The sequence below is a fragment of the Eretmochelys imbricata genome, chromosome 16 (assembly GCF_965152235.1).
Source record: "Eretmochelys imbricata isolate rEreImb1 chromosome 16, rEreImb1.hap1, whole genome shotgun sequence".
In the NCBI taxonomy this organism is placed as follows: domain Eukaryota; kingdom Metazoa; phylum Chordata; order Testudines; family Cheloniidae; genus Eretmochelys; species Eretmochelys imbricata.
Genome location: NC_135587.1, coordinates 963,208 through 984,869, shown reverse-complemented (window position 1 = coordinate 984,869; position 21,662 = coordinate 963,208). Strand labels below are relative to the sequence as shown.

Sequence of the window (21,662 nt, the reverse complement as noted above, 5' to 3'; positions counted from 1 at the left end):
CCGGGGGGCCCCAATGAGATCTGATTAAAGAGTTTTGTACAAAACGCTCCCTGCTGGTGTAGAGGTTCCAGCTTCTCTCTAAACCCCAAATCCCAATTAATTAATTCTCTATCCCTGCTGCCACCACATCTGCCTGTCCCCCAGCCCAGCAATTACTTCTCCCACCAAAACCCTACATCCCTCCCTGCCCTGCAGTGACCCTCTGCTTCTCCTGCAGCTTCAATGGGTCTCCCTTTCTCTCTCCCCCCCCGCCTCCCAAAATCCCTGGTGCTGCAGAGATGGAGGGGGAGGAGATGGAATAAGGAACCAGAGGGTTGGGTACACGGGAGTCCTCCAGGGTCATAGAGACTAGCATGACTGTGGCTAGGGAAGCCCATTTTTTAATTCCCCCCATGTATTAGTGACACTGTCTGACTGAAGATCCCCAGAGTCCTCCTGGACCATAGAAGATAGCGACAAACAGTCTAAATAGCTCCTTGGGCAATGAGATTGGCTTCTCCATCTTGATTACTTGCTTCTTTCTGTGGTTTCACAGTCCAGACATGAGACCCCAAGGACCCTCCAGGGTCATAAAGACTGGAGTTTCCAAGGCTAGAGAGGCTGATTTCAGGGTCCTCAGTGCAATATTCCACCCCCTGTGTCTCAGGGACACAGTCTGAGCTCGGATCCTGCCCCCACCCAGAGCCAGGGGTAGATTCTCTCCCCAGGGACAGAGGCTAGTGGGAAAGTGAAGATTGGGGCCTTGTTATCAGCATCGAAAAATGTCACTTGGCCCCATTCACCATCCAGACAAACCTGGATCCTCCTGGGGACCTGGCTCAGGGGTAGTATGGTTGCAGGGGAGGTGAGAGCCTGGAACAGACCCAACCACTGCACAGCCCAGATCCCCACTTCAGGGTTAAAGCTGACTTCTCCCTTCCTCCCACAGCCCAGAATCCTCTGTCCCCCACCTCCACATCCCAGCAATATATCAATGAAGTGAATCCCTCAGAGCCCAGCACACAGGCCCAGGAGTCAAATCTCTCTGGATTGTTCGGCAGATGTTGCCTGGTGTCTCCCCATTTCACACTTTTCTGATCCTCAGACAGGATGAGTCGGGGATGAGCCATGTCTGGATCCAGAATCACATTCACTACGGGAGAGAGAGAATCAGAGTTCAGCCCTGGGGGAATCTGGGACCATTTCTCACACTCCCTAACATCCCTGCTTGGCAGTTCCTCAACCTGTGTAATGGGATCCACTTCTGTACTTTCTCATTTGAATATAGAGCCTGCAGCTCCCTGCTCCCCAGCTGGGGCTGGTTCATTCCCAGCAACAGAGACTTGGCAAGGAAGGTAGCAAAAGCTTGTAATTAGGAGAGTCCTGAGGAGGCAGGTACCAACTTTGAACCCCAGAGGGAGTCTCCTCCCATAAATGCATCCTCCACTGCCAGGCCTGGGAGCAGAGATGAAGACGCAGCACAGGGGAAGAGCCAATAGCTCAAGGCCAGTGAGCAGGAAGCAGGAGGTGGCAATGGGTGGGGCAGCCCCTTCCCAGCCCAGAGAGAAGGGAGGTCTGCAGGTGGCAGCACTAGAGAGACACCATCTCCCCAACCCACAAAGCAGCTGCAATGGCAGAGCCCAGCCCTTCCCAAAGGAGAAGAGCCATGGGGAACAGTCTGTCCCCCAGGTGAAATGGGGAAGGGTGTGACAACCAGGAGGCTCTCTCTCCTGACCACCTTGAAGGTAATATTGGAAAGGCTTGTCAATGTCAATACAAATTCTCAGATCACAATTAAGGTGGCTTTAGAGCTGGGCAGTGCAAGTGTCTCTGGTTATTGCAGTGTGGGAAAGTTGCTTTCATGGACATTTTCTGTTAATGGAAGGAAAAACTCCCCCAAAGCTCACCCTGGATGTGTGATCCCAGAGATCCTCCCTTCCCTGCTCTCGCTCAGGTGGGAAAGAGTCTGGAGGGGAAAAGGGTCACAGAGATTAGAGCACAGCGTCTCTGATTTACAACACCAGCCTGGGGAGTTGCTTCTCTCTCCTGAATGCCTGAGAATAAGCAGAGATGCCCTGGCAGTTCGTCCCCCTGGCTACTGAGACTTTCTGTGGTGGCTGCTTTTTCCCTCCTTCCCAGCTGCATCTCCCTACTCTTCCACACCTTAGTGTGCAGGTGGTTGAAGCCCCCTTGGTGCATCAGAGGATAGCCCTGGATGGTACAACCAGACTCAGAACTAGAGTGACTGGATGGAGCCCACAGTGCTCAGCCAGTGCACGGGGCTGCCCACCCTACATGTCCCCTCTTTTGTGTTCCAGAAGGTGAGGACAATCTAGCCTCTTGCTTCTCTTGCTTTCCTCAACCAGGTGCCGTGAGAAGGCGTTTCCCATCCATCCCTCACAGCTGGCCCTCTGTAACTCATCATCGCCTCTTGCACCACAAGCCTCCCCAGCCACCTTTGACATGCCACCTGTATTGGCTGAAGGACATCCAGCTGGTTCACCTCTGTACCAATCCCCGAGAACATCTGTACATGCTCGTGCTCCACACCATCCACTTCCTTGCCTTTGTGTTCCATCCTGACTCCAAATGGTGGGACCTACAGGAGAGAAAATGAGGAACTGTGGTGGGCCAGCCTGCACTCCACTTTTGTTCCACAGCCCACTGGGGATATTAGGTGGTGTGTCAGCTTGCAGCCCCTTTTCCAGCTCTTTTTGAACCTCTTACTAAAGTTCTGGCTGCAATATTCCCTGCACCTCCTGATGTATACACACCCCATTTGTGACTTCGGAAAGTGGCAAGACCTCCTTATTAATCTCCTCCTGGTGATGGCCAAGATGGCCACACATCACTGCAGGAGGACAAATCTGGAGGGAGGGAGAAGTGCTCTGAGACTGTGGCATGTATATCCATTCCCTTTTAAAATCATGTCTCCAGGCACCGTTCCCCTGGGCAGTGTTCACTGACTCCTTAGACACCTTTGAGGAGCGATGGATGCTCTCTGGGGTTCTCTGCTTGGTGTCCCCTTCTGGCTCCCTCATTTTTAATTTCTGACCTCTCTCCTTGTCCTGGTTTCTCTTTCATTGTCCCAAATACTCCATTGCTCCCTGGGCTTCATGCTTTCTCCCCCTTAGTTGAGGGGACGGGCCTTTAGCTTTGGGAAGGCGTAGATCCACCATGTCCCAGTACATGCAAATAGCATCTCCCTGCTTTTCCTGCTGGAGCTTCTCCTCTGAGGGTTAGAGAGGAAGGTGAGAACCTGAAGTTGCAGGGAGGGGAGTTAGAGGAGGAAGGTAATAGATATAAACCTGGGGGAAGCTCTATACTGAGCCTGTCCTTCTCTCCCTGGCCTGGGAGAAGAGAAGGGGATGGGTATTGGGGATGATCCACTCAGGCCAGAGAGTGGCCCCTTCTCCAGCCCAGAGAGCAGGGAGGATGTGGCAACATCACAGAGGGACCATATCTCGAACAGAGGAGAAAGAGAGCAACTCAAAAATGGGAGATCTCAGCCCAGCCCAGCTGAAGAGAAAGATGGGATGCTGGTGAAGAGCAATCGGAGCGAGCCCCTCACATAGGGGAAAGGAAAAAAAGGTGGCAACCCATCTGAATTTAATATTTAAAGGGCTTACGGACATGTATGGAAATGCCAGGGTCAGCATTAATGACATATCTGTGTTGGTGAGGGAGAGTGTATCTACACAGCAGTTTAAGCCTGGGTCTGAGCCTGGGCTCAAGCCAAACCCTCATTGCATCCACACTGCAAATATGCTAATCTAGGGCTCTGATCCAGAGTCCCAGGACCCTGCAGGTCTGGAGGGTCAGAGCCCATGTTAAACTGGAACCCAGGGTCCAAGCCCTATTGGTTTCCTATGTGCATGCATCCGTGGCTTGACTTGGGTGTGGAAGTCTTCTGGGTGTATCCTATAGTTCCTGGAGGCGGAGGAGCAGTGCTACAGGCAGCCAGCACAGCATGCCAGACACAGCATTACTACCTGGCCGAGAGGTCCCCCTTCCTGCTCCTCCCACAGTGGTGGTGGAAGTTTCTCCTCCATGGTGGTGCACGGAGCTTGCCTGGAGCAGGGAGCAAAGTTAGGAGGTGGGTCATCCTTCCCTCAGCCATACTGAGCCGAGAGCTCTGTCACTTCTTCTCCCTGCAGGGCAGCTGCTATGGTCCCTGCTCTGCTCACTGGCCCTTACTCCAGGCCCTCCTGCCCTCTCTTGGGCTGCAGGTGCAGGGTCACCTGGGCAGCATGCACTATTAGGGTGGTCAGTGGGAGCCAGCACCAAAACTTCTCTGCAGCATCCCAGAGGTCTGGGGGTGTGGTGATGGCAGGGATAAAGGATTCCCCAGGGTTGCTGGAGCACACTGCATCCCAAGCCTTGGGGATGGATTTTGCCACTTTGCAGCAAGCAGCAGCCAGACTGGAATGTGTGTGTGTCTTCCCTCTGACACCTTCATTTTATGTCAAACTTCAAAACAAACTGAAAAAATCAAGCAAGCAAGCAAAAACTCCTCACCTTCATTGATCATCCTATTTGAAAAATTAAGAATTACAAAGTTTCACTGTAATAGTTTGACACCCTGGAGACTGATGTCCTCATTATCCTTAGGACAGGCACAGGGGCATGTTTTTTGCCAATGTGACCGAGCCTAGAGCTGGAGAACCCAGTTATCCGATTAGACAGTAATTCAGTATAATGCCCTTTCAAATGGAGACAGCCACCAAATGAGCTAATTATGCGGCGTATGTACTCATGTGCTCCTTACGGGCACCCGCGTCCCATCAATAGCACGGTCACAGTTAGGAAACAGGATTGGCAGTCGAGTTTCCCCCCCCCCAGTGCAGAAAATTCTTAACCTAGAGTTAAAATGCAATGTTGATGCTCAAGCCCAGGATTCCCTGACAAGAGGTCAGCTGACTCAAATCCCTTACGCTTACATTGCTATGTAGGCCTAGCCTCAGAGTGTTTGTTGGTCAGGGAGAGAGTTTCTGTTCGTCAGTGGGTGCAGGGACTCAACACTAAGGATGGTATCAGGATTGTTTGTGTGATTTCGGCTTGGGAGCTCTTAGTATTTCATGTTTCAGAGTAGCAGCCGTGTTAGTTTGTATACGCAAAAAGAAAAGGTGTACTTGTGGCACCTTAGAGACTAACCAATTTATTTGAGCATAAGCTTTCGTGAGCTACAGCTCACTTCATTCAATGTAGCTCAGAAAGCTTATGCTCAAATAAATTGGTTAGTCTCTAAGATGCCACAAGTACTCCTTTTCTTTTAGTATTTCATGTTTTTGTTTTTATTTTTATTTTTAGGGGTGTGTGTCATGGTCAGTGTTGGTTTGGTTTGGACATTTATCTAGAAGTTCATGAAAATGTTTTCATGGGATTTTCCTCTTTATTTAATGATAATCTCCACCTGAAGTCTCACCTGGTCCGTGTGATCCTAAGGATTTCCCTCTTATTGTCTCCAGTTCAGATGGCAGAATGTCTGGAGGGGGAAAGGATAAGATAGATGATATTTCATGCTCTCATATTTGTGACATCCTCACTCTTAATTGACATAATTGAATTTTAATTAAGAGAGAAAAACAGTTGAAGAGAGACAGAGACACACCCAGATTTTTAACAAAGGCTAATATGAATCATCCTATTTTCTCTTTCATTCAAGTGTCTCAAATCAACAGAACCAATATCCATGAAGCCTCAGAACCACTCAAAGAGACACTATGTGGAAGACAGATTTTCTGTTCCCTCATCCTCCAAACCCAGCTGATTTCTCATTCTCCTTTTGCATTTTGTCATAAGCCAGGCCAGATCCTGCAAAGATTTTAGCATTAATGTAACTTTACAAACATTGGCCTCTTTCACATCAGTGGGATGCTGAGACTTTTCAGGATGAGGAGCCTGAATTGTGAGCTCTTTGGGTCTATTTACTCAGTATATGTACAGAGCTCAGCACAATGGGGCTTTCATTCTGCATAGACTGAAATACAAATAATATTAAAATTATTTCATAAATGCGGAAACTGAGTCAGGGAGAGAATTGGCTCAATGGGCCTCATTCACCCCTGCACTGGTAAAGGGACGGGGGAAACAGTTTGTGGTTCTCCTATTCAGTAGCTGCTGGGGTCAGTGCAGACATTGGCACAGGCTGCGGAAGTCCGGAGGTCCAGCCTGAGTTGCACCTCTGGTCCAGTGGCCCCTAGATGACTTCTCCCGGAGGCAGTGTCAAAGGCACAGCTTTACCCTGGCCACACCCCATTATTCCTGCTCCACCCCTTCCTCCTCTGCCCAGCCCTCAACAACTCCCCTCTGTTCCCTGCTTTCCCGGGACACTCCTTGAGCCTGCAGCTGCTGTGGAGGAGCTAGAGGCACAAGAGGCTCCTGTGCTGGGAGGATTCTCCTGGGTTTACACCTTCCCTACAGCCCCTTTGGCCCACACAAGCTGCCACACGGGGCCAGAGCACAATGGTGAGCTGGGTCCACATTTCAAAAGTGGCCTTACATTGAGGGTTTACGTTTTGGTGCCAACCTTTAGGCCTTGTCTACATAGTTTTGTCGGCAAAAGGCAGCTTTCGTTGACAAAACAGTGGAGGTGTACACACTACAATGCACCTCTTGGTGACAAAACTCTCCTGCTTTACTGACAAAATATAACCACCTCAATGGGAGGCATAGAGATTTTTGCAGCAAAGTTAGATCAACAAAGTGTCAGTGTAGACACTGTGTTTGTTACGTTGCTGTAACTGGCCTCCGGAAGGTATCTCACAATGCCCACCATGACCGCTCTGCTCACTGTTTGGAAATCTGCTGCCATTCATCCAGCTATGTAGACGTGTGTCCCTCCCCTTTCAAAGCCCCAGGAAGTCCCCCATACACAATTTGTCTCTCTTTCTCACATACACACTCCCCACACACACAGTCTCTCACACGCTCCGCCAACACATGCTCTCTCTCTCTCACACACACACACACACACACACACACACACACACACACACACACACCCTGTCACACATGCTTCCCCCACACAAACACACACTTCTGTGGGCTTCTTCTATTACTGTTAGGGTTACCATATTTGAATATTCAAAAAAGAGGACACTATGGGGGGGGGAAAGGGGTATTTGCTCGCCCCTCCTGCCCCCACCCCAACTCCACCTCTTCCCCGTCCCCATTTCAACCCCTTCCCCAAAGTCCTCGACTCTGCCCCCTCTCTGCCCCATTGGACCCCCCCGCTGCCGGCTCCCTCGCCGCTCGCCTCTTCACTGCCCACCGCTGGCTCGCCGCTCGCCTCTTCACCCTCCCCGCCTGCCACTTGCCTCCTCACCCGCCCACCAGCCAGCCACTGGCTCCCTCGCCGCTCGCCTCTTCACCACCATGCCCCACTCACCTACTCACCCCTCCTGCCGCAGGTCGCTCTGGCTCCTAGGATCAGGGGCAGCCAAGGGGTCTCCACGTGCTGCACCCGCCACAAGCGTGAGCTCCGTGGCTCCCATTGGCCAGCACCAAAGAAAAGCACCAATGGGAGCTGCCATAGCCACGGAGTGGGGCTTACAGGTGCCGGCAGCACACAGAGAGCCCTCCGCCCCCCCACCCCTGACTCGACCCGACCCTGAGAGCCAGAGGCACCTTCCGGGGGGCGAGGTGGGGAGTCCCAGCGGTGCTTACCTGGGGCGGCTCCCAGGAAGCATCCGGAAGGTCCCTCTGGCTCCTAGGTTCGGGTCAGGTCGGGTCAGGGTGGGGGCGGAGGGCTCGCTGCCCGCTGCCGGCACCTGCAAGCCCTGCCCCCGCAGCTCTGGTTGGGCAGGAGGCAGCACGCGGAGACCACCTCCGCCTCTGTGCCTAGGGGCCGCCCACACTGCAGGCTCCTGCCAGCGGGCAGGTGCCGGGAGCTGCCCCAGGAAGCGCCACCAGCCCCGGGACTTTGGTGTGTGTGGTGAGGTGAGCGGTCCCCAATATCGGGACAAAGGGTGTCCCAACCGATGTGGCAAAATCCCAGACGTTTTTAGATATTTAAAAATTCCTCCCAGATGGTGATTTAAGAACCAAAAAGCTGGACATGTCCAGGAAAATACGGACGTATGGTAACCCTAATTACTATTCAGCAGTGTCAGTTTGATCATATTATCAAGCGTTACTCTAAAAAGTGATCTAAGATGTGTAACTTTTCAGGCACACACAGAAATCATTACAAGGTTCATAGCACAGTGCAAAGAAACAATGCCAGGTTCAGCACACTACAGCAACAAATGTTACTGTGGCTCAGTGTTAAAATGCTCCTTCAAGGCATCCTCCAGCCAAATAGCCCCCCATTGGGCTCCTCCTATAGCCTTGTGTTCAATACAAGCACAATACACAGCATAGCACAATACTGAACAGCAGGGTAGTATCCATGCTTTCTGACAGTGATGGCTGGGGTGCAGGTTGCCAGGGCAGTTGAAAAATAGCTGGCCATATAGTAGGATGCCCATGGAACAATGAGATTGAGAAACCTTCATCATGTGACTCTCTACCTGCCTGCATGAGGCATTGCAAACCCTTCACAAAGCACCTTCTGGCCAGGGGCACAGTGGGATAGCTACCCAGAGTGCCCTGCTGTCTGTGTCAATGCAAAGCTACTATTGTGGATGTGCTTTGCCGACACAAGGAGCACAGTGTGGACATGCAACAGTGGTTTAATTATAGCAGTGGCTGTTTGTTGGCGTAACTGGAATCGACAAAACTCTGTAGTGTAGATAGACAAGGCCTTAGGCACCTGGGGCCCGGAGTTCCTTGGTAATGGGCACCTGCAGATCCTACGGACTCCAGCTGCATGTGGGGCTGCTAAACAGCTCTGGAGCACATGCCCTGTAGTTCTGTAGTTGGAAGAGTGAAACTGAGGTACCCCAAATTTTGTACATTTTTACCTTAATGATTGTACCAAAGTTCACAGAGTGAAATAATGTGAAAGATCCTGGCACCTGGGCCCTTACTTCATCTGCGCAGTTTGTCTGCTTTCTACTTTTTATTAAATAGGTACATAATCTAATTGAACCAGTTGCCCAGAGCCCATCTCCACCCATAGTCCCAGAGACACACCCTGGTTTCCTTTCCTAGATCCCTTCTCAGTACCTTTGAACTTCCACAGAATCTCCGTTAGAGCAATATTTCGCTGGGAGAAATCACTGAGTCTCTTTTCCAGCTCAGGAGAAATCTCCACTGGCTGGAGGAACTTCCCCTTCTCGCACCTGGAGAGGAAGAATTTCATGATATTATGTTTCTTTTAGTGACTCATTATAATTCCTTGCTAGTGGAAGTTGCTGCTCTTATGGGCCTGGAGTTAGAATTCCTCCACTTCTCCCAGTCTCAGAGCAGGCACAGCACTGGCCATGGCAGTGCAACCTTTCCCTAAAGGCCCCATTAATATTCTTCATCTCTAGCCTGGACAGAGCAGATCTGTACATCAAAGGGGAATCATGTTTTCATGACCAATTCACTCCTTCGCCTCCATGCACTAATACTAGTATGTTCCCCTATTTCATGCGCACAGTGCTATCGGATCGTTCTTTCAGGAACTAGATTGAAACCTCAGGGGCCCCCGCCCCCACCAGTTCCTTCCACACAGGTCTCCAAACAGTCCTGAGGTGGTAAAGGCTCTTGATTCCTGCTGTCCAGGGCTTGATTGTAACCAGTGCCTTGAGCTGAAAGGCCCATATTGATCCTCAGGGTTCTGAGGCAGCCAATTCCCCAGGGATGTAATATCTCTAGGAAATACTGTAGGCCAGTCTTTCCCACTGAATAGATAATTCAAGAGTCCTGTGTAAAAGGGTGAGGATTAAATGCATAAATGGGAATTACATTCAGAATGTGACCTTGCCCCATATATTTTGCTGCAGTGCCCTGGGGAACTATAGTAAAGAACAGAATTATCAGATACATAGATGAACATGATTTGTTGGGGAAGAGTCAACATGGTTTTTGTAAAGGGAAATTATGCGTCACCAATCTACTAAAATTCTTTGAGGGGGTCAACAAACATGTGGATAAGGGGGATCCTGTGGATATAGTGTACTTAGATTTTCAGAAAGCCTTTGATAAGATCCCTCACTACAGGCTCTTAAGCAAAGTAAGCTGTCATGGGATAAGACGGAAGGTCCTCTCATGGATTAGTAACTGATTAAAAGACAGGAAACAAAAGGTAGGAACAAATTATCAGTTTTCAGAATGGAGAGAGATAAATAGTGGTGTTCCCCAGGGGTCTGTACTGGGACCAGTCCTATTCAACATATACATAAATGATCTGGAAAAAGGGGTAAATGTAGAGTCAATACACTCTCCAAGCCCTTTCACAGCGTCGTGAAGAATGAGGGGAAGTGAAATAGAGCCACATACTTGCTCAAGGTGCTTCTGACATCCTAGAGAGGAAAGAGACAGAAAAACAATTTTAGTCCCAAATGCTGCCCACTGGGGATCCCAGAGAAGGGATTTTGCAGATATGGGAAAGAGAGGCCCTGCCTTGGCCCTAGGGCCATGGATTTGCTGAGTTAATGTCATCTCTAATATAAATGAGTCTGTAATTCTTCAAAGAGAAACAATAATTCACATTTCAGGAATGCACACACTGAATTACACTGTGAACTCTGACTGCTGGTCTCCAGTGCCCATGATTCAGGAGCTGTCCTGTCCCTGTGTTTGGATCAGGGATGTTTATAACTCAGTCTCACCTGCAGGAATTCACTTGCTGGCTTCTGACACTTCCCCTCCAGCTCACTGATCAAGTTGCTGAGACGGAAAATCTCCTCAGACATTTTAGTGACATTGTCATTCTGTATCTTCACAATCGCCTTTTCCAGATTTTCCAGCTGGGCCAGCAGGAGTTGCTCTTCTTCTTCTAGAAACTGCCACAGTTGCTGAAATTCAGATACAACCTTCTGCCTCTTGTTTTGTGTCTGTATCTATTTTTTTTTAAAAGAAAGGACAGGTAAGGGTTAGAGAGAGAGTCTAGGGTCCGTTCATGGAGTGCTGACTGTGCAGGAGAGAGAATTTCTTTGAAAATTCTGTGATGTCTAACACATGATTATACCCTGTCCTTAGTAGGGAGAGGATTTTCTACCACTTTCCCATTTGTCCCTAATATTTTATCATGGGATGTTTCTATGTCTGACATAGTCAGCACACTGTGTTAAGCCAGACCCAGAGCAGCAGCCAGCAGGACTGAGCACTACATTAACAGAGATGCGAGGGGAGAGAAATAATTAACAATGCAAGAAATGTCTGCAGACTCAGGCAGACAGCACTGCACGAGACATAGTCTGCTCACCTTGGGAGGAGTTTTGTGAAAGACACAAGGGCTAGAAATTAACTCATTAATTGGAATGGAAGCTTAGATTCTACAGAATACGATGTGGTCCTGCTCCTGAGAGAGGATTTCTCAGGGCCGGTTTGTGTAGGTGTGCGAAGACACAGGACTCTAACACAGACATCCATGCTCATGAAGAAACACAAAGCCCACATTCCTCAAGTCCATGGAGGAAGCTGCCTACAAACAGATGTCCTACCAGGTGCACCTGAAAAGGGAAGCCAAGGGGCCTGGCCCATCCACTTTTCACCACGGACCCAGCCCTCTCCCCCTCCTCTTCTCGCCGAGGTCCAGCCCCCCGGCCAGGCTGGAAGCTGGAGCCCGGCCAGGGTAAGAGAGGCCCAGGGAGCCCAGGCTGCTGGGAAAAGCCATGGGTGGGGGGTCCCAAGACCAGATTCCTAACAGATGGCCCACTGCAAGTCCCTGCAAGTTAATAACAATGGGCACCTACCAGATACTCCAGGCTTTTCCCCTCTCCAGTCACTTTAAATCTCAGAAGCTTTTCTCTCTCTTCCTTCAGAATCTCCAAATGGGCCTGAATCTTTTCCTGAAGAAACAGAAATGATGTTGGGAGGTTTCATTTTGAGAGTGCTTGGGGTGGGGTGGGGGGTTTCCATGTCAAACCGAAGACTCTGTAGGTGACTGTCAACCCTACCAGGTTTATGACATCAGGAACACCAAGGAAATGAAACCTCATTAACAGAGACAGGGAGTGTTTTATATTGAGACTGTTTTGAATTATTTGTCCCCTTTCTCCATAGAATTAAACGAGCAAGAAACTGGAGTCACATGATGGTGAATCAATTAACCTGTTTTTGAGAAGGTTTAACTCACAAAATGATACAAATCCCAGGTGTTATATGCAGTGTTGTATTTGTGTTGGTCCTGGGATATTAGGTGTTAATGGGCCATGGTGGGGAACAAATAAATCTATTTTTGAGAAGGTTTAGCTTACTTTGTGATACAAACAACAGGAACTACCAGGACCATTGAACTTCAGCCCTGAACCCCTGGGGAGCATACTAGTTGGGCAGAACTTGCTTAAGCACTAAAGCAAACCCTACTAGAGATGCTGATTAGTGTTAAGAATGGCTGGAGTTTGACTTAGTGCTGTTCTAAACCCTTTCAGTGGCAATGCCCGCTGTGTAGTTACCCCAGCGTCCCTGGAAAAGTGTCCAGAAGCAGTGGATTCTGCAAGATTTCAAAAGGCTGCACTGTAGGACTAATGGAACCACTCTGGCTGGTCCTTGCCCACACACACAATAAAACAGTTCAGACTGGCACAGGACAGCTCTTCCCAGGTTAGTTTTGCGGCAACCCAAACTAATGCCCATGGTGTTCGGCATGGACCTACGCTGTCTGGAGCCCTTTTGTGTGTGGACTCAAGCTGCTTGGGGTCCACACAGGGTTTAGCACAGTGACCTCCTCTAATGCAGGCTGGCATCTGAATTTAATCCCTTACGGAGGAACACAGGAATTCAGAATCCCAGTGGGAAACCTCATCTCCCTGCTGGGCCTGAGGCCTTTATTAAGGAGTTGCTATATAATTTTTCATACATTTCTTTTCTTCACAGAGCTGAATGATGCAGATACATCAATAGCTGTAGGAGAGAGAGAATATGTGTGACTGGCAACTTGTGATTAAATGAACCTGCAACTAACATTCAAAATTATTTCCCATTAGGCTGGAGAGAAGTTCCCTACCTTGTATTCCTGGGCAGCCTCCTCTATGGGAACCACAGCGTGAGCTCTGTGAGCCTGGGATCAGTCACACACCACACAGATGGGGGTTTGGTCCTCTTCACAGAACAGTTTGAGAGGCTCCTGGTGCTCATCACACACACTATCCCCTCCTGACCCTGTTCCTGCCTGGAAACTCAGCTGTTTGGCTATTTCTACAACATTTGCCAGCTGCCTGTTTGGCCTGAGGTTTCTCTGCTGAGCAGTTTCTCTGCACTGAGGGCAGGATACTTCCGAGTCAGATCCCTCCCAGCACCGGCTGATGCAGCCTCGGCAGAAATTGTGCCCACAGTCTATAATCACTGGGTCTTGAAAATATTCCAGACAGATAGGACAACTAGCTTCATCCTGGAGATTTTCCATGGGGTTCTCTGCGGCCATGGCTCCCTCTGGACAGTGTAAGTGTAAGTTTCACTTTCCTGAGCTCAGAAATATGCCCCTCCTGCAAAAACAACTGGGTGTTTCCCTACCTGGCACTGACTCATGCGGTTTGGTGAGCTGGAAGGTGCCAGCTGGTAACATTATAGCCCCAGAGGCTTTTCTGAAAAATGAACCACTAGGGCTCTGGTGCTGCAACCAGCCCCCCCTGTGCTGGTGTGGAGGGTCACTGGGGCTTCACAAAGACACCAATGTCCACCTGTGATGGTGAGCTTGCAGAAGCAGGGTCTGTGTGTTTAAGGAAGGAAATTGTTAAATTCACAGGCTAAAAACTTGGTTAAGTTGGAGTGTTTCCAAGGACTGATTCTCATGCACGCTAAGACTGTTCTGGTTCAGTGTAAAAGGGCCTTGCAGTGTTGCCAACCTTCAGGATTTTTTCATGAGCTTCATGACAGTTGATGTGTTTGTTAGAACCCCAAGCTCCTGGAAGCTTGTGATTAGGTGAGACTCTGGCAACTTCTATCTAAGCAGAGCCCTTATGCCTACAGCCCTCATAATGTACAAGAAAGTTTTAACGTAGTGTTATTCCCCACCAACCTGGGCCCTGACCATGTTCCAGGCACAAGCCATTTTTGCTCAGGTCAGAATTCAGGATTTGCTTTACATTGTGAGTGAGATGAACACACTCAGTGTTGTGTGTAGAACTCTTCTGTCAAAGGCACTTACCTGGGATGGGGCAGTGTCCTATTGCCAGTGAATGATTTTAGAAGTGTGTAGTCAGGAATGGGGTAGGTATTCTCTTTAAATCTGTATTTCCTTCTATGAAGGAGAAGAGAAAGTGCCGACTGGCACAGCAGGGATTAAAGAAAACCTTTGGGTTCAGCTAGCCCTGCCCCGCTATACCTGCAGCCAATGCCAGGCCTGGAGGGAGGAGAAAAGAAGGGAGCCGGCTCCGCCAGGGGATGACTGGTGAGGGGCAGGAGCTCCCTGTTTGCCTGCCTGAAGGGACGGAGTAGCGACTTGCCAGCCAACGCAGCCACTGGAGGCAAGTAAGCCAAGGGGAGCCTGCAGATAAGCCCCAACTGTGGGGCAACTGGACTAGTGGGGCTGTGCCCCAAACTAGAGAGACTTTAGAAGGAAGCAGCCCGAGGAAACTGGTTTTGAAGGCCCCCCCTGCCCCCCCGACAGGGAGAGAGACTCATCTCCCCTGTTTAGGGGTTGAACCACACAGGGCCCTGGGCTGGGACCTGATGGAGGGGGGGGGTGTGGCCCAGATCCCCCTAAGTCCCCTTTCTGCAACTAACTAGCCACTAGTTCATCTGGCCATTGAAGGCTCTATCACACCTTGCTTTTAAAGATTGGGGCTAGGGTGGCCAGGATTTGGCGTAGCTGAGGCTGCCCAGTGCTGGGGGGCCTCAGGCACCGAGGCCATGCCACCTGCTACTTGGGGGAGGGAGGGGAACGGAGGTGCTGAGGTGGCCTGTCCTGTGTGTGGGGTGGTCAGGGCGGGGGGTGGTGGTGGTTGCATGCCACCCGCCCTGTGCTGGGAGCCTGGGGGGGCACGCACCGCCTGCCCACCCTGTGCTGTGGGATGGGGGAGCACATGCTGCCTGCTCTCCCTGTGCTCTGGGTTGGGGGGGGCTGGCAGACATGGAGAGGGGGGCTTCGGCAGGGGAAGGGGGTGGGTCCTAGGGGAAGGGGAGTGGGGCTGGCCGGAAGGGGGGGTGAAGAGGGGCAGGGGGCTCTGAGAGCCAGAGGGCACTGAGGGGTTAACAGCGATGTGTGAGGGGGCAGGAGGGTGGTGAACAGGGATGCATGGGGCAGGATGGGGCCATGGAGATGTGGGGCTGCTGAAGGGATGCTGAGGGAATACTCAGGAATCAGGGGGCGGGGGAGAATTCTGGGGCTCAGGGGAACAGAGCTGGAATAGAGGGAAACTCTGAGTGGCGGGATAAAGAGAAGGAAAGGGTGGGATGTGTGGAGAGGGGCTGTGGGGAGGCTGGAGGGAGAATATGAGAGCAAGCTGAGACTGGCTGGAGAAGGGAGAGCTGGAGGGGAGAAGGGAGGGGGGTGGTGAGAGAGAAAATAGCAGCTCCCCCAGCCCATGGGGTAGGAGAGTTTCAGGGGGGAATCTTTTCCCCTAGAAATGGTCAAACAAGCAGGGGGGGAAGGGTGGGCAGTGGACTTCCCCCAAGGGCTCAGAATTCACTAGGCAAATATCCCGCCCCCCTCCACACACACACACACACCCTTCTCCCAGTTTACAATTTGATTTTTTTCAGACAGACAGTCTCATTATTTGAGAGTCCAACTCCTGAATGTTAAATGTTTGGGGTTGACAGGACAGAACAGGGCCCTGCTCTGACTGATGTGCAGGATTCTGGGTCAAACCAAAGTCACTGCTAGCAACAGCAGGCAGAGAGTCCAACTGGTATTTATTTTGGTTTGGTTCAGTTCGGGTTAAGTTGCATTAAATATGTTCAGTTTCATCGATGGTTCAAGCCACCCAAAGAAACAAAAGTAAAAGTTCAGTTACATGTTCAAATCCTATTTAAATCTCTGTGGAGATAACTTGAAAAAACAGAGCTGCAACTGAAAACTGTTTTAATTTTTGACTATTTATTTATTTTTTAACTTAAACTTTACATGAATTTTCCTAGTGTTTTTGTGTTGTTAAATAAACATCATTTTTTTGATGAACAATTTGTTTGAAAAACCTAAACTAACATCTTGAAACATTTGGTTTGTGATATTGGACCTCTGCAGTAAAAAGATACCTTTGAGATCTGGAAATTTTCTTTTAAGACTCACTTGTGTTGCTGGAACTGCTGGTACAATTTTTGCTAGTTGATACAGCTTGGGCATGACATTTTTCTGATGTTTTCAATAGATTGGTATGTTTTCTTTCTTATTGATAAGTGGCTCATCTGCAAACGAATCAAGAATTAGCCCAATCCTTTTGGGGCTTTCCTTGGTCCAGATATTGCTTCCGTTTTGGAGATTTCACAAGCTTCAGAAGAAGTTCCAATTCATCTTTCAATTTCAAATGTGTCTGACATTGATGCTAAGATATAATTATTTCTGACTTCTGACTCAAGCCTATCTGCACCCACATTTTGGTGAAATGAAATTTTGCCCAACTCCATGCTTGCCACCCCTTCTCGTCTTTCCCCCCGCCCGCCCACAGATCTGTTACAGTTCAGGTTCAGACAGTGAAACAGTTGATTGCTCCCATTGTGGGAAAATCACCAGCCCATTGTGTATTTTGTTTTCATCTCTCAAAATGAAAATAAGATGACTGTAATTTTTTTAAAATGATGAGCTTAAAAAATGCAAAATCTTAATTTTAACTGGACACTCACACACTCACACACACTTTTTTTTTCTTTTTTTTCACTTCAGTGCAGGTTCAATCAGTAAACAAAATTATGGTTCAGGTTCAGCTCCAGTTCCAGTACGAAATCCCGGTTTGAATTAGTTCTCCGGTTCCAGTGTGAGACCAGATGGGCAAATGGGATCAGCATCGGAGCCAAAGGGAGCTGGCGGCAGCTTTCCTGGGCCCAGGGCAGGGAATCGCAGCCAGCTCCGCGGGGAGCAGCCTGAGGCCAAACCCTCCCCCTGCAGCCAGGATGGCACCGGGGGGCACCTCTCCCTGGGGGGATGGGCAGGTCTCTCTTACCTTCCCTCCAAGCGGTGCCCTCCCCGGGAGCAGGGGCTGGAGCCCGGGATGGGGGGTCCTGGCCAGGCTGGGGTCTCTGCACCGGGGGAGGCTCCTGGGGAGCAGCGGGAATGTCACTGCTGGAAATTCCCCTCTCCCGGCTGCAGCCAGGGCCCCGGGGTCCCCAGCAGCAGCCGCCGGGGCTCGGGGATCTTGCAAGGAGCCTGGGCTCCCCACAGCGCCGCAGAGTCACTGCAGCGAGAGCGATTCACTTCCTGCTGCTGGACTGAGTGACCCCAGCGATCACTGCAGCCCCCAGGGACAGTCAGGCCGATGCTGATCTCATTTGCTGGGAGCCAAAGGGCTCCCTTTGGCTTCTTTGTTATGTAACTGCTTATTCATTTCTTTAAGTAGACTTTTGCTTGTTTGGGGGCTTTGGGTGGGGTGGGGAGGCTTCTATTAGGAAGCCTATAATGGCTTCTTTGTACTTGCCCATTCATTTCTCTCACTAGCCTGTTGCTTTTCTTTAAGCAGCCTGTTGCTCGTTTTGCCATTGAAGTGTGTGGCTTGTTTGGGGCTTGGTGAGTGGGACTGGGCGGTGCCTCCGAAATGGGATTGGCTTGCTTTGGGCTTGCTGGGAAAAGGCAGTGCAGATTTTTTATTTTGTGAGACTTGGCAGCCTTTTCCAGACTGCGCTGTGGGGACAGCTGGGTCAACGACACCTGGGGAGTGGGAGCTGGAAGGGGGCTGAAAAGGGGCAGGGGGAGTGTGGGCCAGAGGGGATTGAGGCATGAAATGGGATGTGTGAGGGGGCAGGAGGGAGGGAACAGGGGTGCGGGGCATAGGATGGGATTGGGGGCCATGGGTGCACTGGAGGGAGGATAAGGCAATTCCTGAGAATCAAGATGCAGGGGGAGAATCATGGGGCGGGTGGGAACAGGGCTGGGAGAGAAGGAAAATGTGAATGGGGGACAGTGAGAAGGGAAGAGAGGGAGAAAGTGGGGGGGTGAGACTAGGGCTGGAGAGAGAGTGACAGAGGAGACTGGCTGGGGGAGGGGGAGAGAGGCTAGTGATAAAGTAGAGGGATGGTGAGAGATCCAATGGCAGCTCTCCCAGCCCATAGTACAGGCCAGGGGCAGTAAGAGGGGGAGGGGTCTTCCCCACCCAGCAGCCAGGGGAGATTTTGTTTTTTCTGGAAACGGTCAAAGTGTTGGGGGTGGGGGGGCGGCAAAGGACTAACCCCTATGGGCTCCAAAGCTACAAGGTGAATATCCCCACAGAACTCACCCCCCAACAGACACACTATTGCATTATTTTCTTAGGCCAAAATCATGATTTCTGGGCTCTGGCTTCTGACTGGGACTGTTTGGGGTGACAGGATGGACCAGGGTCCCTCTTGGATTTCTGTGCAGGATTCAGGGCTCAGAGTCACCCCCAGAATAGCAGGGGGTGGGTCCAGATGGGCAAATGGGATCAGTATCTGCCTGGCTGTCCCTGCGGCTGCCCAGGGAGCCCAGTGGGGCACAGTCATTAGCTGCTGCCACCAGCAGGATCTCGGTATTACTTAGGGAGAAGAGGCTGGTGTCTGCCTCTCTCTGGCCTGAAGAAGATCTCTGTGTAGCTCATACACGTATCTCTTTCACCAGCAGAAGTTGGTCCAATAAAAGCTCTTACCTCACCCACCTTGTCTCTCTCTGCTCATGCTATTAGCGCTCTGGAGTTGGTTTCCCTGGGGCAGATGCAGCTCCCTGCACTGTGATCTGGGAACCTGAGCAGCTGCTGCTCCCCCAGTGCGGTCTGTTCTGGGGAGAGACCTTCATTAAAGCTCCCTCCATGCCCAGCCCAGCTGGGGACTTTCTCTGGTGGCTAGAATGAGACCCCTGGGGCAGCCCTGGGCTCTGCTCACTCCAACTCCTGAGCTGAGTTGGAGTAGATCCATTTGCTGCCCCAGGGGTCTCAGAAGATTGCCTGTCCCGGGAACAAAGTGAGGACCAGAGAGCAGAAGCCAGTTTGTGTCTCTTCTGAGTCACTGCTGGAGGGATGCGCTGCCCTCGAGGACAGTGTCAGGGGAATTCCCCAAAGTGGCTCTTTTGATCCTACTCTTTTCTAACGTTTGCTTCAGAGACTCTTTTCCTGGGAGGGTTCAGAATTCCCACTCTAGCACTTCGAGTGCAGAAGGTGGAGGCCGACAAGGATTATAAAAATTAATACTGGCCACTCCAAGCTTGTATTAAACTCTCAAGTTCACAGGTTTTCTCTGACCTTGGATGGGTTGATGCTGCCACCACCCAAGTGCAAAAAACCCCTTTGAGAATCCAGGAAGGCGCACTTGGGAATTCCTTCCTGTAGGGTACCCTCAACCCCTTAAACCCCCGCCCCCTGGGGAAGAGCTGAGAAAGAAAACAAAGGAAACTAGCTGTTGCCACCAGCTAATTAAACAACATATGCACAAACCTTTTAGGACACAAAAATCCAATCCTGTTCTTAAAAAAAGGTAAATTTTATTAAAAACAAAAAGAAAGAAAATACATTTGGAACTTAGGCTTTTTGCTAGATTTAAAAAAACCAAACAATCAATTACAAGGATTAAGCACCAAGATAGCTCTCTTGAAGTCCATCTTAAAGGCTACAAGCAAAACAAAAGCACCTGGGGTTAGCACAGAGGAGTCCACAAGCCATAAAGAAATAGATAAACCTAAGTGCATCTTTCTAGACATTTCCTGATCTATTACATACCTGGGATTTCAAATGAGTAGTTTCTAGGTATGATCTGATGATTTTTTCATACCTGGCCCAAAGCTTTTACAGCATAGTTCCAGCCCTGTCTCTGCTCCTCCGGAGAAGAACAACAGACAGACAAAGGGGAAGTTTTTTCCAATTTTAAAAAGTTCTGGCCTTCCCATTGGCTCTTTTGGTCAGGTGCCCACTCCCTTCCTTTTCCAGACCACATGACACTAAATTCCATTTTGGTACCTGTGTTTTTCCATGAACTGGGCTGGGAACTTAGCTTGAAACAAAAGGTTTCTGCCATATGGAGAGACTATCTAAGGTGGGGAGTGACATCATGATTTGTCTTCACTCCCCCACAATTCAACACCTGAAAGAAGCTCTGGAAGACAAAGGATTGGGAACAGGGGAGGGGAAGCCAAGCTGCAAGGCACATGTTCCTTGTGCCTTAAGAATGTGCAAGCCTGCTTGTATCATCAGTCACGGGGAGATTTTGCTAATTCATATCTATCTAGTAATTTAGGCTTAGTTTCCAATTTTGTTTATTTGCTAGGTAATCTGTTTTGATCTGTTTGCTATCACATATAATCACTTAAAATCTATCTTTCTGTAGTTAATAAACTTGTTTTATAAGAACATAAGAATGGCCATACTAGGTCAGACCAAAGGTCCATCTAGCCAAGTATCCTGTATTCTGACAGTGACCAATGCCAGGTGCCCCAGAGGGAGTGAACGGAACAGGTAATCATCAAGTCCTGTCGCCCATTCCCAGCTTCTGGCAAACAGGCTAGGGACACCATCCCTGCCCATGCTGGCTAATAGCCATTGATGGACCTATCCTCCATTAATTTATCTAGTGCTTTTCTGAACCCTGTTATAGTCTTGGCCTTCACAACAGTCTCTGGCAAAGAGTTCCACAGATTGACTGTGCGTTGTATGAAGAAATACTTTCTTTTGTTTGTTTTAAACCTGCTGCTTATTAATTTCTTTTGGTGACTCCTAGTTCTTGTGTTATGAGAATAAGTAAACACTTCCTTATTTACTTTCTCCACACCAATCCTGATTTTATAGACCTCTATCGTATCCCCCCTTAGTCGTCTCTTTCCCAAGCTGAAAAGTCCCAGTCTTATTAATCTCTCCTCATATGGAAGCTGTTCCATACCCCTAGTCATGTTTATTGCCATTTTCTGAACCTTTTCCAATTCCAATATACCTTTTTTGAGATGGGGCGACCACATCTGCGCACAGTATTCAAGATGTGGGCATACCATGGATTTATATAGAGGCAATATGATATTTTGTGTCTTTTTATCTATCCCTTTCTTAATGATTCCCAACATTCTGTTTGCTTTTTTGACTGCCACTGCACATTGAGTGGATGTTTTCAGAGAACTATCCACAATGACTCCAAGAATTCTTTCTTGAGTGGTAACAGCTAATTTAGACCCCTAAAAAGTATGGCTCTGGTTTGGGAATCCCCCTCACATTCTCAGCCATGAAGACTGATGCAAAGAATTCATTTAGTTTCTCCACAATGGCCTCATCATCCTTGAGTGCTCCTTTAGCATCTCGATTGTCCAATGGCCCCACTGGTTGTTTAGCAGGATTCCTGCTTCGGATGTCCTTAAAAATTTTTTTGCTCTTAGTTTTTGACTCTTTGGCTGGCTGTTCTTCAAATTCTTTTTTGGCCTTTCTAATTATATTTTTACACTTCATTTGTCAGAGTTTATGCTCCTTTCTAGTCTCCTCATTAGGATTTAACTTCCATTTTTTAAAGGATGCCTTTTTGCCTTTCACTGCTTCTTTTACTTTGTTGTGTAACCACAGTGACACTTTTCTGGT

The 21,662-nt window shown here is 49.5% G+C and overlaps 1 pseudogene; it reads right to left on the bottom strand.

Moving 5' to 3' along the window:
• Positions 1–306: 306 nt before the first annotated feature.
• Positions 307–21,662, bottom strand: part of LOC144276083 (zinc finger protein RFP-like) — a 349,317-nt pseudogene continuing 327,961 nt past the window's right edge.